The sequence below is a fragment of the Neophocaena asiaeorientalis genome, unplaced genomic scaffold (assembly GCF_003031525.2).
Source record: "Neophocaena asiaeorientalis asiaeorientalis breed wild unplaced genomic scaffold, Neophocaena_asiaeorientalis_V1.1 scaffold123, whole genome shotgun sequence".
Lineage (NCBI taxonomy): Eukaryota > Metazoa > Chordata > Mammalia > Artiodactyla > Phocoenidae > Neophocaena > Neophocaena asiaeorientalis.
Genome location: NW_020173666.1, coordinates 1,027,938 through 1,043,380, shown reverse-complemented (window position 1 = coordinate 1,043,380; position 15,443 = coordinate 1,027,938). Strand labels below are relative to the sequence as shown.

The 15,443-nt window shown below is 44.4% G+C and overlaps 1 protein-coding gene across 4 annotated transcripts in view; it reads right to left on the bottom strand.

The window, feature by feature from the left end:
• UTRN (utrophin) overlaps positions 1-15,443 on the bottom strand; it is a 550,217-nt gene that overhangs the window by 487,850 nt on the left and 46,924 nt on the right. For 2 of the 4 annotated variants that reach the window (XM_024747874.1, XM_024747878.1), the window contains exon 1: positions 4,621-4,994. The exons of 1 other annotated variant lie outside the window; for it this stretch is intronic. The gene's annotated coding sequence lies outside the window, so the exon portion shown is untranslated. Of the gene's footprint in view, positions 1-4,620; positions 4,995-15,108; positions 15,127-15,443 lie in introns of those variants that run through there. One more of the 4 variants, XM_024747875.1, reaches the window with a different exon arrangement.

Sequence of the window (15,443 nt, the reverse complement as noted above, 5' to 3'; positions counted from 1 at the left end):
AGTGGAGACATACCCAAAAAAAAAAAAAAAAAAAAAAAAAAAAAAAAAAAAAAAAGAAGAGACACAGCCTGTACTATCTTGAAATTCATAGACACCAAGCAATTAATTATATAATGAATTATTTCATTATAATACTAACATGTTACAAATGTATAAACGAGAAGCATAGAGTAGTATGAGCATACAGAAGAAGAATCTGATTTGCTCTGGGCAATTAAAGAAGGCTTTCTTGAAGAGGTGACATTTGAGCCAAGCCTTCAAGGACGAGATGAATTTAATTAGCCAAAAAGAGAGGTGGGAAGAGAATTTCCCATGTTAAGTGGCAGGAAGAATCATGGAGCATTCATGAATCTGAGCAAAGGCCAGTGCTTTTGGAGAGAACAGCCAAGAGGCGAGAGACCTGTTGAACTAGGTGAGGTAGATAGGACCAGGGACAGGGTCTTAGAGACCATGTCAAGGCCTTCCTAAAGAGCAGTGGGGGGACTTTCCTGGTGGCATAGTGGTTAAGAATCCGCCTGCCATTGCAGGGGAACACAGGTTCGATCCCTGGTCCAGGAAGATCCCACATGCTGTGGAACAACAAGCCTGTGCACCATAACTACTAAAGCCCACACGCCCTAAAGCCCATGCTCCGCAACAAGAGAAGCCACTGCAAAGAGAAGCCCACGCACCGCAACGAAGAGTAGAAGAGCAGACCCTGCTCTCGGCAGCTAGAGAAGGCCTGCGCGCAGCAACGAAGACCCAACGCAGCCAAAAAAAAAAAAAGAGCGGTGGGAATCCAGTAGATGGTTTTAAGCTGGGAAGCAACATGATTGTGGCCTAAATAAGGGTAGATGGAAAGAAGTGCGTGGACTTGTGGTATATTAGATATTAAGTAAAGGTCAATCGGATTTGGAAACTGATTGGATATGAGACGCTCAGGATACTGAGGTGCAAAATGACTGCCCAATTTTGGCTTGGGCAATTGAGTCATTCACTGAGCTGGGGAACACTGGAGGATGAGCCTCTAAAGGAAGAAATAATGAGTGTGATTTGGATTTACTGAGTTTGAGATGCCTCCGAGATATACAAGTGGAGATAACAAAAAAGTCTGATCTCAGGAATGGTCTGGATTATATATAAATCTGAACGGTTACATGTTATATCCATTGACACAGATTTTATTCTGGAAAATACATCATGAAAATTCTGCTGAGAATACATATCACTCAAAATAATTTTAATCTTTAGCAATTAATTAGTAAGAGGCACCTTTAAAATTTAAAGAATTGAGGATTCTATCCTTCAGTACCACTTTTCTTTAAGAATGTCAATAATAATAGCCCTAGTACTTTCTGGAACACAATGCCCAAACAATCCAAACAGAATCAGAATTCAAGTTTAAGTTCAGCGACTTGGCTATATCCTAACATCCCCTATGAGCACCCCAAATGCTAGTTAAATAAATTAATCATTTAACTGGGAATATAACACTCAACACATCCAAATATTAATCTACAAGCAACAGACATTAATTCACATATTACAATAGGTATCACAAGCAGGGTTTATGGCTAACTAGGATAGACAACAACTCAGTTCTTTATTTCAAGGATACACCATGTGGCATTATTATTTTGTAATATATTTCATTTCACATATTTATGAAATAATTAGAAGTTTTACATATTACAATGTTTTATGACATTCAAGGAAACACCATATTATTTTATAATATATAAATATATAAAATATATTATTTTTTTCCCTACCAGTTAGGAAAAAGGTGTGTTCTAATAATAAAGAGATCAAAAGTACCTTAGAAAAATGTTTTAAGTGTTTGACACACATGAAAACTGTGGTGGATTGCTAAAGCTTTAGGAACAATTTCCTCTCTAGTAGGGAGGATACATGGATTGGATCATCAGCCTGCCAGATTTTGTGAGGGTATAAAAAACATTTTCCATTTTTTATATCGTCCACTACGTTATACTTTATGGATTATTATGTAATTAAGTTCTTTTTGGGAGGTACATAACTGCAAAAGATTTGCTGAATTCTTAAGTGTATTTTATTATATTCAAGAACCAAAAACTTTGTTCAGAAGAATGCACATAAAATTTCATTATGGAAAATCAGTTTTGCCCCCCAAAAATTCTCTTTATTAGAAATGAACTAATTATTCCCTTTGAAAGATATTTCTAATGCTCTCCTTCATAAGTGGTCTTAGCCAAGGGTCTTCTTCAACACTTTCCAAAGACTTTTCCCAGTCCCTAAAAGATAAGTAAACTGTTCACACAGAACTTTATTTCATTTGCACATTAATATTCCTGCATCATAATATTTTATTTTGCCACTACCTAAGATAAACTCTCAAATTTTCTCTTCTTTATATGCTACAGAGATACAGCAGTAAGGGGGAGCAGAGGACAAGGAAAGAATGGGAAGGTGGGAGAAGCACATAAGACCATTTTAACAGTAACAGATACCCACTGACTAACACTTGGTGCCACTAATGGGCAGGGGTCTCCTGAGTAACACATGGCAGGAATTCATTATTGGCTGTCAGAAGACAGATCAAACTTTCATCACTAACAATGTGCCTCCGTGTGAGCCTCCACTTCTACATCAATAGTATGGAAGCAAGGCCATTTTCCACACCAAGCTAGGCGAGAAACAGAATAAATGAATGGGATATCGCTTTACAAGCTTTAAGCCCTCTAGAGTTGTAATTTATTGTTACCTCTGCTCTAAGTTCTGTTGCCTCATAATGATGTTCTGCACAGCTTAGCCAGCGCTTTCTCACTGAAACCAGTACACCCTATACTCACCAGCTTTCTTCAGAACGTCTCTGGCTGTCATATGGACCAGAAGCCGTGAGTGTGTGGCAATAAACCCGGGTTGAAAGTATGGGGGTTGGCCTTATGGGCAAATCTAATGTTTTAATTTTTTTTTTAATTTGGAAATTACAAAATGTAAGAATACAAACATGTTTAACAATGTGCAGTTATGATGGAAATATGGTGTGGGTCCTTAGGCAAAAACTATTCATTCATTTCCACCGGGAACCAAAACCTAAGAATGCTAGCGAGAGTGGAAAAGGAAGCCCAGAGGGCCAGAGTTTGCGGCTCCGCTTGAAACTTGGTAAAAGACACCGCCCAGTGCCAAGAACTGCCATTCATTCTCGGAAGCGCTCCAAGGGAAGGTTCATACTGTTGTGGTTAATGCTGTTTACAGGGGCAATCAATTTTAGGTAAACACCTGAAGGAGAGTTAAAGAGCTGTCTCCTCGGTCCCATAAATGCGGGTCCAGGGGGCGGGAATGACTCCGCGTAAACCTTGGCCCTCGCCGCCTGGCCCTCTGGAAGCCAACGCACCCAGGAGCTTCGCATTCCAGCAGCTCTCGCCTGACTCGCGGCGCTATCGGCAGGCTGCGTGCCCCGGGCCCACCAGCAAACAGCCCGGAGGGGCCCACCCGACTTCCTGAGGCCCATGCAAGTTACAAAGGAATGGATGAGGCTACTGCCGGTGGTCCCTGAGGCCGCGAGCTCCCGCCCGAACCCCGGGAATCGAGGCTTCCCCGAACTCGGTTCACGCCCGCTACGGCAACTGACCGTCCCAAGGGGAGTTCCATGAAGAACCGACCCGCGAGGCCCTGGTGACCCAGGTGACCTGGAGGTCGGTGAAGAGGAGGCTCTCCCCGGGGCATCCCTGTGAGAGAGGCTGTTAAACCCAGGTTAGACCCGGGGTCCCCAGTTAAGCGTAAAACAAAGTGAGAGCTCCCTGGCTCTTGGAAGTCGGACACGTTTTCTCCTCCCCTTGAAACAACCCTGGCACGAGCCCCTTTGGTAATCTGGGGCTTGGCGAAAAAATTCACTTTTAACAGCGTGCCTTCTAAAAGTTGCACAGCCTAAAATTAGTGCTGTCTTGGTTTTTAAAGGGGCCTTGGGCAACCAGAGCCTCGGACCCGGAGCCACAAAGGGACATGAATTACCTTACCACTTGCAGCAAGAGATGCCAAGGGTCCGGGAAACCAGAAGAGGCGACCGCGCGGGACTACTCACCGACCGAGCGCCCCTCGTCACCTCTCCAAAGCCCCACCCTCGGGAGCAGCAACGGCCCGGAGGTCGAGCACATTTCCTGCCAGGCGGATAGCTGGGAACCTCTCCCCTCCCTGTCCTTGCGGACACCTCCGGGGCCCCGCCTTCCCGGGGCTGGGGTATGTGTGACAGGCCCTCTAGGAAGCCACGTCCCCTCTTGGAGATCACTGGCCCGGCGCGCACGGAGGCGCGACCCTCTCACCCTAGCCGGGAGGAAGACTGGGGGAGTCAAGACGGAGTCCGGAACCAGTCGGAGGAGTTTGGGTCGTTCGCTACTACACGGATTCCGAGGACCTTCTCGCCCGAGCTCTCTCCACGTTTCTGGCATTCTCTGTCCCGCCGCGGGGAGCTGAACTGGGGTTCCAAGGAAAGTGCAAGCAAAAGTTGGTTACGTCCTAGGCTCAGCCTTGAGAAGGAGCTCGGGACGCTGATCCTGGGCGCGTGAGCCGCAGGAAAGTCCATCCTTCCCGCAGCCTACGCCCCGTTTCCCCGGGGCTGTGGTCACATTACCCGGCCCGAGGCTCAATAATGCATGGGCTTACCTGCTCCCGTGACCCGCGGGCCCGCCTCGCCTGCCCGCCGCCGCCGCGTCCCGAGCGGGCCGAGGGCTCCTCTGCTGTGTTTGAGGCGTAGTAATCGAACTACGGCGGGGGTGTGTGCGAACGTGAGCTCTGTGATGCGGTGTTTTTTTAAAAGGAACTATGGAAAACCAGACAAGATCCGAAAGAAAAAAAAAAATTTTTTTTGACACCCGACTGAAAACGCCCCTAACTTGTGCAATCTTCCTGCCCCGTAGTTCCGCCAAAAACAAAAACAAAACAGTCCAAGTGCAAACCTGGAATGGGCGCGCAGGCACCAAGTTTGCCAAACACTAGAGAGTTTTCCGTCTGCTGAAATGACCCGCAAGGAGGGAGGCACCGCTCCCCAAGATTCCCCAATCGGCTTTGGGAGCCGGAGGCTCCTCCTCGCCCCTCGGCGGGAGAAAGCCCGCTGCAGGCTGCGGCTGCCCGCTCCCCTCCTCCGAGGAAAGGCGACTCCACAACTTTGTGCGCGAGCGGCTCGCTCCTCCGGCTCCGCCTCCTCCCTCCCCCCCACCCCCGCGGGCCTGCCCCTTTGTTGGCGAAGGGAGAGGAGCGCCGGAGGCCCAGGAGGCAGGGGAGGGCACAGGACCAACGGGGTGCGCGTGGCCGCCCTCCTGGGAACTGGCTCTTGTCCGGGCACTCGGGGTTCGCTCTCCCGAGGAGGAGGGGGCCGAGCAGGTCCGGCCAGCCGCTCCCCTCCCCCTCGGCTCTCCAGCCCCACTGGCGCAGGGCCGGCAACTTTGTTCCGGGAGATCGGTTCCTCTCGGCTCCGGGTTCGGCCCCGGCCCGGCGCAGGCGGCCACCGCAGGCTGGGCTCCGGGAACGTGGCGCCCGGGGTCACCTGACCGCGCGCCCCATCAATCAGCGCCCGCCCCGCGCGCCCTCCCGGGCTGCAGCAGCCGGGCTGGCGCTCGGCTGGCCTGGGGCGGCGCACCCGGAGTGGACTGTGAGAGCCCAGCTAGCATGGATGCCTCGTGCTGACACCATCCCCTTTATTCAGATTATCCGAAAATGTGAGTCACACCCACCCCACGCAAACCTGGTCTTTGGTCACGGTGGTTTTCTTTCTCCCATCTCAGTGTGCTGATGTTGCTGAATTTGGGGTCCTAGTTCCAAGGGTATATTTATTTTATATAGTTTTCTTGGTGTCATTTTTAATGTTAAGAAAAACTTGAAATTTTGTTTTACATTCGTTCATACGTACAAATACTGTTTGCGCTGACCTTGTTTTTCTATTTTTCCAATATACATACGCACAAACATCTATTACAGAGCCTGTTGCAAGGCTGAGGTGACGGCATAATATGAGTTTGTGCTGTGTGTGAATTTTTCTTACTTACATATGTCATTCCCAGTGTGTTCCTCTGATTCTTTTACATGATCATCACACTTGGGAGGGGAAAAAAAAACCCCAGCAACCTAAATTCCTAGTTGGTATAAACAATGAGGAAAGGATGATTGATAAGGGAGCTCTGGTTTATTGCTGGTTTAATATTTGAGAGTTAACAATTTACGAGGTAGTAAAGATAAACCACTAGGGGCCTTAAACAAAATTTTCTGAAAGAACTCACTAGTCTTTTATTAGTTATAACGTACAAGTTTCCTCAGTCCATTGGGGGGGGTGGGGGGAGGTTCTGAAAGATAGTATTCCTTATAAAGTCTCTAGCTTAGCCTCCTTCCTTTGGGGGGATTTTCTTCACATAAGCCAAATAAAATCCAGAAGATTAATAGGAAGTGGGTATAATTTATTCATCCACTTTCATTCATTCATTCATTTTACAAACACCAGTTTGTGGCCTTCCAGTTCCACTGGCGCTGTGAATAATGCAAAGATAAATCTGAGATGTTGCCTTAAAGAACTTCAAATCTAGTAAGTGAGATAAGGCAAGTAAGTAAGTAAGGAAATGCAAGATCGGCGATAAGTGCTGTAAGAAAAGGACAGATCAAGTGCTTTTTGAGTCTGGCTGTATCAAGGGAGACTGAGGTTTCTTTCAACTGATAATTCTACAGACCCTTAAAGCTGCTCATCATGCTCTGTATCCCGGTGGAGTTAATGAAAACTCAGATTGCTTCCTTTAAAATAAAACCACATTGGAGCGTCTGAGGATTTCATTACTGAAAATTATGTAAGTGAAGAGCACTTTGTAAATTGCAAAGTGATACACAAATATTTATTTAACCCAAAATTTTGGAAAAATACAGTCATTTGGGGACATAGAATTTCTGAGTTTTCAAGCTCTGAGGGGATGTTTAGCTAAGCTTCCTGGAAAACCCTAAGGAAAGGGACACGTGGGACAACAGCCTCCGTCTCTATGATACTGACTCCAGCCACGCCCAGCTTCAGGGGCTTATGGGTGCCTTACCTGGGAACCTGTGCCTTACCTGTGCCTTACCTTCTCCCCTCACTCAGAGACTGATATTCTCTGTAGATCATGAGCAAAAGGAGCCAAAGAAGTTCCTACTGGTGGGATAACCGAGCGTCCCACTCTGGTCCTGCTCCCTGTTTGCTTTGTAAGTAAGGAAACCACACTTAATTGGAGATTTTGACCTCAGAGGACTACGTTTCCATAGAACAGACAGTGCAGCCTTCCTTCACAGCCTGAGAATGGAGCTGAGGGGAAAGTGGAGACAGGCCATGAGGACGTGGGTAGCAGTTACTGCCCCTGCGACCAACAGTCCAGCTGCAGTCCATGTGCCTGTGATGAGGTTTTGTCTGCCCACCCCGAAGATGGATGTAGAACATTCAGAGAAAGTGATAGGATTGGGGCCTGGATCTGCCATTAATCCAAACTCAGAATTGCCTCACAGTCACCAGAGAACAGTGAAAATTCAAGAAAACTGAACTGATAATCTCTGGGATAAAGCCCTTGACATAGGAGAAAATATGATGATATGAGTATAGATTTCTATATAAAGATATAGGCAAGTGTAGGTATATATAATATACAGAGACGTGATTCTACATAGATATGGTTCGTATCCAGGAAACTGCATCCTAACAACATAAGAGCCAAAAAGAAAACTTTGCGACTAAACTTTTATGCAAAATTATAAAAACAGTTTCTCTCTAAACGATAGAAAAATGGGGAAATGCACAATGTATAAAAAGCAAGGCTCTCCTTCAGCTTTACCATTGGTGTTGACTGCGAATAAATACCCCACATGGAAGCATTTAAAAGAGGGACATAAACTTGAGAATTTACCTCATCTTTTTCAGGTCAAGAAAGTATAGCTCTGTGGCTTATATATAATAAAACTATAATATTTGCTGAATATTGTTGCTAAATTCTTCAGTCAAATGTCTAATACTTGTGCAAGTTGAAGAAACCTATAAATAAAATTCATTGATATAATTAAAGAAGCAAAGAGATAATAATACATGAAATTTTTAGAGGATAATTAGCACAAAGACAGAGCTTCTTACAATTTAGTGAACTTAAGACTCACCAAGGAGCATATTTTAAATTCAGATTGCCTGCCAGCTCCAAGAAATTCTGATTTACTAGGTCTGGTGAGGCCCAGGAAGCTGCAGTTTTAACAAGCAACCCATGAGGTTAGATCAGGATGGTTGGGGAATTGCACTTTGAGCCACTGTTCCCTAAGGGGCTGGCCTCAAATAGGCCACTTTGGTTGATTGGATGGGTCTAGAAATTGCCCTAGGAGAAAAAAAAAATCCATACTGGATCCATCATACTTTCAAAATACCCACGATTAGCCTTAGCTCTTTGCATTCAAGTGCTTCATTCAGTTGTGGATCGCCCTTGAGATTACCAGAGGTCATTCACACCTCAGGAGCCTTCTGGGCAATTCAGCCTGCTCGGTACAAAGCTCGCCCGGATGCTCTGCAGGGAAGGTCTGATGGCAGGAGGCCAAGGAGGAGAGGACTGTGGAGGGTATGGGAACTGAAATGCAGGGTCCAGAGAAGCTAAGGACAAAGTACAAGGACTAAGCTGTTGGGGAGAAAAGAGCAACTGATACAAAAGGATACAATAAAGGAGGCTCTGAAACAGAAGAACGAGGAGCAGAGAGTAGAGGGTGTAAACACAGAACAACTCCTTCAGGTGTGCCTGCCCACTGGCAACCAGAAAACTGGCGTTAGCATCTGTGTTACTTTTACTTGGTTTCATTTACTTTGCATAATTTTATCATGTTGGCACTCGCAGGGATTTTACAGAGTCTCTCCTTCAACCCTCTAATTTTGTGGGTAAAGAAACAAATGAAAGATGCAAAACTGACTAAGGAGTGCATTTAGGTAAAAAACAACCTATTGGCAGAAAATGTCCAAATTACCAAGAAGGGAAAAGAGCATCGCTGTGTTATGTAAGTTCATTCTTAACCTGCAGAAGGAGGAGGGCAGAAGATAACGTAACTGAAAGATAACAGGCTGGATTTAAGTTACCTAAGTGCTAATTATTATATTGATGGTTCTCAGCTGACCTTGTGGACCTTAAGCTTTAACTTCCTGTCTGTGAAACAGAAAGAATATCTCCCTCGAATGCTGTTGTGAAAATCAAATGAATTACTTAATAAAAGCGATTTATCACAGAGTTTCGTACTTTTAAACTTTTATTTTGTTCCTAGCTCTTCCTCTTAATTTAAGAGGATTTGCTGCCATCTTGTAATCATCTTCATTTCTTATTTTTTTTGAAAACATTCCTGGAGCTCCCATTATCTGCTGAGGGGCTGGGTGTACCAATGGGAATAAGCCACGGTAGCTCTCTTCAAAAAGCTCCTGTCTAGTGAGAGAGACCAACACTTAGATGGACAACTATAAATTAATATGGGTGCACCAGTACAGCCAAGATGTAACATGAGCCTGGAGAGGAATATGTAACCCAATAGGAGGAGACAGGGACAGAGGGGTATCAAGAAGTGACACCTGAGCTGAGCCTTAAGAGATCACAGGGATCATAAAGGACATCTATTGTCTTGCCTCTGCCCAGCATCTTTTCTATTCTTTTGGAAGGAATGTTACCTCTTCCTTTAGGTAATTGCTCTTCTCCTGCGCCAATCCAATTTTGTGGGGCTGTCAATCACTTCTCCATCTGGCCTTGGGGTGGGCTTATGACTTGGAAACAGCCAATCATAGGCCTCAACCTCAGTGATAGTGATTAACCGGAAGAGAGGATGGGAGATCCAGGCTAGGCCCATCTGAGTCCTTCCAGAGGAGTTTTCACAGTGACAGAGAAAGGGAAACTTCTCTTTTTTCTCTTTGGATTAGTGAACTGGAGTAGCATAAGATGGAATCCCTCCACACCCATCTCCTGCTCCTACGGCTAGCTAGAGTTCTATACCTACAGAGGAGAAAATGAAAGCATCACACCAGGAGCTGAATAAATACGGAAAAAGAGACTTGAGGATGTAAGAGTCCCTGGAAGGCAGTGCCCTTTTTATAGCTCCCTTTTTTCTGAATGTTAACCTATGTTGGAATTCTATCACTTATGACTGAACGAGCCCAGTGCAATATAAAAATTAACCAGGTAGGGCTTCCCTGGTGGCGCAGTGGTTGAGAATCTGCCTGCCAATGCAGGGGACACGGGTTCGAGCCCTGGTCTGGGAGGATCCCACATGCCGCAGAGCAACTAGGCCCGTGAGCCACAACTACTGAGCCTGCGCGTCTGGAGCCTGTGCTCCGCAACAAGAGAGGCCGCGATAGTGAGAAGCCCGCACACCGCGATGAAGAGTGGCCCCCGCTTGCCCCAACTAGAGAAAGCCCTCGCACAGAAACGAAGACGCAACACAGCAAAAATTAATTAATTAGTAAACTCCTACCCCCAACATCTTCTTTAAAAAAAAGGGGGGCTTCCCTGGTGGCGCAGTGCTTGAGAGTCCGCCTGCCGGTGCAGGGAACACAGGTTCGTGCCCCGGTCCGGGAGGATCCCACCTGCCATGGAACGGCTAGGCCCGTGAGCCACAACTACTGAGCCTGCGCGTCCGGAGCCTGTGCTCCGCAACGGGAGAAGCCACAACAGTGAGAGACCCGCGTACCACAAAAAAAAAAAAAAAATTTAACCAGGTAAAGAGGAGACCTAAGTGAAGGCCTGAGGGTAAGAAAGCGTAGGATGTGTGTGTGTGTGGTGGTAGGTTGCAGGAGGAACGCTTCCTTTTGTTGAAGTCCTGCTTAACCCCCTCAGTTGTCTGTGGACAACGCTAGACATGCCAAACCAGATACATCCACTGCCTTAGCCTGGTAAGGATGGGGATCACCATCTAGATTTCCAGGCCGTAGTCATACATTTTATATGCCTACATTGTGCATTCGTTCCCCCACCTTAAACTCCAGTTGGATATTGCAGCTGGAATGTGTCCTAAATCAGCCTGTCTGGCAAGAGCCCTAACCCTCAGCCTAGCTCTGCCTGCTTCCTTGCCCAGGGCCAGAGTTCAGGTTCCTGGATGTACCCTTGGGTCCACTTACAAATAGATACACCCCTCTGGCATTGAGAATCCAGCCTGGGCTGTGCTCCTCCAGTTCCAATGCAACAGGAAGGCTTGATGAGGTGAGGTCCGTGTTCCTGATGCCCCTCTCGGGGGCAAACGTTAAAGTGCACCGCTGACTGATTCAAAAGGGACCTGCTTTACAGCCCAAGCTGTCTCCACGGCCCTTCTTTCCAAGACTCCTCCCTCTGGGCAACGGCCTCTCTGTATTGTGGGAAGACTTAAACCCGAGCCTGACCAAGTTACGATGTTAACCAACTGGCCCTCCTTTAGTAACCATTTTTTTGCATCTTGAAAACTCTCTTCAAGTTTTCAAGCGGTTACCAAATTCTTCCGTGTTCTCACCCTGCTTTTAAAAGACATATTACTGCATCAGTTTCCCCATCCTGTGTTGTGTGTGCCCGGAAGGCAGCGGACTTCTCCCTCTGGAGAACTAGCAGGGGCCGCAGATGCACAGGTCAGTGCCTCCTTGGTGATTGTTGCGCGTTTCCGGCCATGTGGACCTGAAGAAGGACTCAAAGGTCCAATCACTGTAACAGGGTAAAATATTTGGGCAGTTTATTGGTAATGTGCAGGCAATTTTAAGTATTGATTATTTTAATAAACTATTTTACAAAATTAGGACAAACTGGTTTTTAGTGTAGTTACAGTCACCACAGATCTCAAACTAGTGGCTGCCTGCACTAGAATGAAATTATGTCACCACGTCAACTGTATCCGTCCTCCAATAAGCATCTTTATTCATGTGTCTGTTCTTTGCAAAGAAAAGCAATTCTACTCAGGTACGCACTGTGCCCCTGCTTTGACACAGTAGTCACCTCCACCGAGGAGGCATCCCAGAGATCTAAGGACCTAAAGGGGTCATTGGTCAACTCACATGTGCAGGCAGAGCCTTCTTTAGAGAATGCTTCTAAATTAAAATAAGGGCCAAGTTTTTGTTCACATTTATGATCCACTTGGCATCATGAAGTACTATTTTATTTGTTAGAGACTAATATAAAAAGAACAGATGCAGGCTCAATAGGTCAAGGTTACATTCTTGCTAAATGATGCCTATATGATAACGAATCTTGCTATCTGAAAAAAAGGTTTCCCTGTATTTCAAATTAAGAGAAATGGGCAAATTTGTTTTTCACACAATACATGGTAGTATGTGGATGGTGGACATAGAGATAAGTGCCATATTTATATTTAGAGTTGCAATTTATTTCCACTAAAGTGACCTTACATTACATTTATGTCGTTAATTTGAATTAAATATGTGACTTTCTTGTATTAAGTTAGGGGTGGTGTTTTTTGTTTGTTTGTTTGTTTTTGCTTAAATAAATGCACAAGAGCTGTAAGCATAAATTGTCTATATTTACATTTAAATACACATTTAAGTAATATTATAATTAAAATAATGTAACTCAGTGAGAGTCTATAGATTGTATTTTTCCTTATATAGGGTTAGAACATTACTCAAGTTTGAAAAACATTGGGCTAACACATAATTGTGTTGACTGCTCAGTACAATCGTAGATTTTTTTTTTTCTGCCGTACGCAGGCCTCTCACTGTTGTGGCCTCTCCCGTTGCGGAGCACAGGCTCCGGACGCGCAGGCTCAGCAGCCATGGCTCACAGGCCCCGCCTCTCCGCAGGGAGCGCCACCAGGGAAGCCCTAATCATAGATCTTTATAAAGTATTATCAGAAACATCATATGTCACTGTGTTTGTACAATGCTGAATACTTCAATCTCTATATAGCCAAAAACTCAGTTTCAATGGCTTCCAGATAAAGATGGAGATTAAAAACATCATCTAATCTTGCTTCTTCCAAAACTCCACTGAAACTAAACCTAAGAGACATATTTTAAGGCATGAGACTACAAGATAGGGCTTCCCTGGTGGCGCAGTGGTTGAAAGTCCGCCTGCTGATGCAGGGGACACGGGTTCGTGCCCCGGTCTGGGAAGATCCCACATGCCGCGGAGCGGCTGGGCCCGTGAGCCATGGCCGCTGAGCCTGCGCATCCGGAGCCTGTGTTCTGCAACGGGAGAGGCCACAACAGTGAGAGGCCATCGTACCGCAAAAAAAAAAAAAAAAAAAAAAAGACTACAAGATAAAGATGACCATGACGACAACAATTTTGAAGCAAGAAAGTAGATGGTCAAGTGGAAACTGACTTTGCAGTCCTGAAAAAGACTAATTAAGTCAGCAGTGGAGGGAGTCTGAGAATAAATCTAATTTCCACTGAAATGTCAGCCCCACACCCAGGAAGTGATGGCACCAGGAACCCTAAAAGAGGAGAGTGATGGGGGAGAAAATAAAAAGGATTGGTTGTAGGAAGAAGTTAGATCCCTCAGTTCCTCAGCCCTCCCTAAACAGCTGGGCAACTGCCTCTCCCCAACCCCAGCAGAAGATCAGAATGTATTCTCTGGATCAGGGAAACCAAGCCAAAGGTAAGGGAACTATACTCAACAAAGGGAGGATTGAGTATGCATATTCGAAGCTTATATTTCCAGCCTCTGCTCCCAGTGCAGCTCTCAGAATACAGGCAGTGGGTCTATATTCTCCACATGGGGATATAGATAATGTAAGTACATTCAATGGGGAATCTGAACACACAAGAAGAATCACTTAAAAGCAGACAATAGAAGTTCCAAAACAAACAGATGACCCACATCACCTACCTACAGAAAAAAATGAAAGTCATCCATGAACTGGGAGTTTCACTCAGCTTTTTATTAGAACACCCTTAATCATGCACTAACAAACAATTTAGAATTATCAGACATCTGAGGATAACCTCTCACATAAATATCGGAATTAAATATATAAATAGAAAAAGGCAACTTGAAGTAAACAATGACTAGGCTGGCAAGGAAAAAAAATTTTTTTATTACTATTAATATCTACAGAAGAGAGTAGAAGGTTCTAAATTAATGAAACAAGACTAGGAAGCTCCAAAAAAACAGAGTTACAGAGAACAACAACCAAAATATTTAAACATTGTTCTAAAAATGAAAACTCAGTAGGTATATTGGAATAGAATATAGAAGAAATCTTGCAATAAGAAAACAAAAATTTTAAAAACTTGAAAAATAGGAGGGAAAACATAAGCAAATTAAAGGACAAGTCCAGAAGTTCCTCGAAGAGAGACTAGAGAAAACAATTATTTCATCAATGAAATAATTTAAGGTTTCTGAAAATTGCTGGATATATATTTCTAGTGTGAAAGGGCTTACTGAGTGTCCAGCAATGAAAATAGGCCCCCACCAAGATACATCATAGAGATATTTCAGAGCACAGAAGACAGAGAGAAGATCGTACAAGTTTCCAGAGAGAAGGGAGTGGGGGCAAGGTCACATACAAAGTAACAGGAACCAAAATGACTCTGAACTTCTCAACAGCAACACAGGAAGTTAGAAGAAAATGGAGCAATGCATTCCAAATTCCGAAGGGAAATGATTTTTAGCTAATATTAAATGTCTGGCCAGCTTTACAACTAAGTTGTGAGGAGAAAAATCTTTCACTGAAAAACTTTACCTTCACTCCACACACACATACTTTTTCTCAGAGAGTTACTGAAGGATATGTACAACCCAAACAATGGAGTAAATCAAGAAAAAAGAAGACATGCTTTTCAGAATAAATGAGATCCAACACAGGATGACTGCAAAGGAATTCTCTTATTTACCCAGAATCATGCACCAAGCATGGGGGCAACCCATCTGGACTCATACAAGCCCAAATGCTCCAGAAGAAACTTAAGAAAATAAAATTGATATAATACTCAACCCAAAGAAATATACTGAGAAGATATTTAAACATCTGGTAGACAAGTATACCAAGAAATGGTAAGCGTGTACCTAGAAAACTAGGTAAATGAGAAAACAACAATTCTTAACTGAGGGAAAACTACAAGTTGTGCAGTAAAGGAAAAGTAATCATAGATGTTTACTAGATGACTCAATACCGAATAGCCTCCAGAGTCATAATTAGGTTAACCCTGAACATTGAGTGAATTAAAATTACCGTAAATCTCAATCAAGAAGATGAACAGCAGAGAAGTGTTTATGACTGGGTTCGGGAAGAGGGGAGGAGACAAGATATTTAAATCTTCATCTTCATGACAGGAAGTCCATAGATAATATCTAAACCTGAAAAAAGCAAGAAGGAATATTACAAGTGTGTGACAGAGATTTGGAGGTAATATCAGAAGAGTAGCTTTAAAAGTTCAAAGTAGATGCTTCTGAGAAAGGGGATATGGAGAAAAGCAGTTGGAGACTGACATCTGTCTTTGCAAACTTTGTAGAACTAACTGATTCTTTAAATTATGGACATATTTAACTTTAATAAAAAGAAAATAA